This window comes from Tupaia chinensis, unplaced genomic scaffold (assembly GCF_000334495.1).
Source record: "Tupaia chinensis unplaced genomic scaffold, TupChi_1.0 Scaffold147038_1, whole genome shotgun sequence".
NCBI lineage: Eukaryota > Metazoa > Chordata > Mammalia > Scandentia > Tupaiidae > Tupaia > Tupaia belangeri.
The window spans coordinates 2,041,187-2,043,852 of NW_006206889.1; positions in this window are offsets into that span (position 1 = coordinate 2,041,187).

The window sequence follows — 2,666 nt, forward strand, 5'->3', positions numbered from 1 at the left end:
ACTGCTGAGCACTGGGGTCAGTCTTAAGAAGAAGCAGTGGTTGGACCCAGCTGTGTGTACACTTATGTGCAAGTCGAGATGTGAGGCCGTCCACACCCATTGTGACTATAGACCGTTATGTGTCAGATTTGGGGTGAAGAAAACTTTTTTCTGCATGTCGCTTTGTCTCTGCCCAAGACACAAGACAAACCAAATGTAATCTTTTCAGACCTGCCGATTTTTATCTGAATTGACCACCCCACGCATACACTCATGCTGTGGATTTCTCACCAGTAGCTAGCTGCATGCAGTCCCTGGCATGCAACCTAGTGCCCAATGGTGTGCTATGGCTGCTAACCCACTGCAGTGGACCTAGGCTCAGGGTTAACATGGCGAGCCTGAAACGCCTGCCTGCCTGCTTGCCTGCCTGCCTGCAATGCCCGGCCTGGGCCGTGTGCCTGCCCCTTGCTCTAGTGAGTGAGTCCCCACACCAAAGCTGCCCAGGGCACCTCAGGCCTAGGAGTGGAGCTGGCCATGGTTTTGGCCTCTGGTCTTGTCCTCTAACCCTGCTGTGGGGCTGATGGGGTAATGCGGACTTTTGGGCTCCATATTCTTGCATATGGGGGCCATGATGTGAAAACGCTGGGGCAGCTTTTGGATAAAAGATGTCACCCTGTGATCTACTTGATTGAGTGGGGTGGACACTCATGAACTAAGTTTTATTACCAGCACTTGCTGCTAGTTAATTCAGGGAAAATGGTGGCATTCTCACTACCTGCTCGGGAAATAAAAGGACAAGAGCACTTTTAGGGAGCCTAGGAAGTTATCAGAGAAGTTGACATTGGTCAGCTCAGGCAACAGCAGCATATTCTTTTCACAGATAATCGAATTGTTTTAAAATTTTTGGCTTTGTAATGACAAGCTCACCTGGAATTTTCTTTTCTCATTAACTCTTCAATTTCTTAACTTTTTGTTGCAAAAGTATTTGGACAGAAGTCGAACTGTGAATGAAATACTGAACTGCACTAAATTGTATTAAATTAAACTGGAGTTACTTGATATAATGAGGAAATGCATCTGATCTGCTTGTATTTATTGTCTCAGAATTGTACGTTGTGACAATCAAATGTTACTTGCCTAATGCCAGGAAAGCCACCTGGCTACTCATTCCTAAAAATCGCCAGCAAGTACTGTAACTGTAAATGAAAATCTCTCTCTCTGGAAAACCACACAAACCATTGGCTCGAGTGCATGTGACAGACGCTGGGGTTCTTTTTCTATTACTGAAGATTTGCCATACTTGACTGTTGGCCAGTTTCAAAGGGATACGTTGTATACAGGGTGCAAATGTATTATATGGATGTTTCCTTTTGTAACTTAATTTTTACAAGTTTTGCTACTCACAAGCTTTATGTAGTTGAGAACAGAGGTATTTTTGGTCTATGGAAGCTTGTTGGGGGAGGGGGTTGCTAACTTAGCCGTTACAGGCCCGTTTTCCGAAGGACCAGCTGCATTTGCCATGCTATGCAAGGATCTCTTTGTACACGGCCGTGGGGGAGCCTGCCTGAATGGCCATAGCTCTTGTCTGGTGGTATTTTCTAGGTAAAATGGTGCAGGCATCATACTTGTTTATTCAAATTGCTGCTGTGAAAGAGAGGGATAAAATATCCACAATATAAGAGAAAGCGACTCTTGGCCTCCTTTTGTTTCTTCATTCTATTCTGCCTAAGTTTTGCCCGGGTGAATCAGAGCCATGATGCTTACTGTCCCTTGGGGTCACCCTCCCATGCAGGGGCTGGCTGTCACTGTGAGACTTTCCTGCCAAGGGCACTCTGTAAATCTCTCCATTCTATATAAGTTGCTTTCTGAAACGGGGCACTTGAGTAGAGAGAGAGTCCCCCAAAATGAATGGGGGCCTGATATCAGCTGTCATATAAAAATGCTAAAGAACCTACTACCTAAAAGTGGGTTTTAAACACCATCAAGAATGAAAGGTTTTCCAAAGTAGGCACATACATACCCAAAACTATTTTTTTTTTGAAAAAAGAAATTCTGTCAAGAAAACCAAGGAACTCTTTATTAAAAAACACAAAACCTCTTGTGAGAACCAAAAGATAATCCAGGTTCTTTGTCTGTCTTCCAAAAATAAATTGAGCTGAAAGAATCGTGGTGTCTTCTCCTGGGAATGCCCTAATGATGTGTTTTCTGCTCTGGGACCACTTTTTTCCATGGTGCCACCAGTGACAGCGACATGTCTGTGCTGGTGCTCTGCTCAGGCTCCCGAGGAGCAGGAGAGCCAGGCTCAGCAGGCACCTCTGGATGCCCACACCCAGCCATTGTTTTCTTTTCAAACTATATCCTGAATTCGAAACAATTTTGCATGATGTTGAAACGTTATCTCAGGACATAAATGCTTAATGTCCTAGTACCATTTGGTATTTGGGGACCGTATGGGTGGTCATCCCTTGTCCCAAGAGGGTCTTACTCGCAGGAGTCAGATCTTTGCCCATGTGACTGTCTGTGCCTGTGGACAAGGGGGTGGCAGAGTGGACACCTTCAGACTTCCCATTCTGAGGGGCAGATGATGGCTGAGTCTAACTGTGGGGGCCCACAGTGTGCTTTGGTGGCTCAGTTTTCATCTTTGCTTTGATTCTGCCAGGGACACCCAGCAGGGACGCTCAACACTG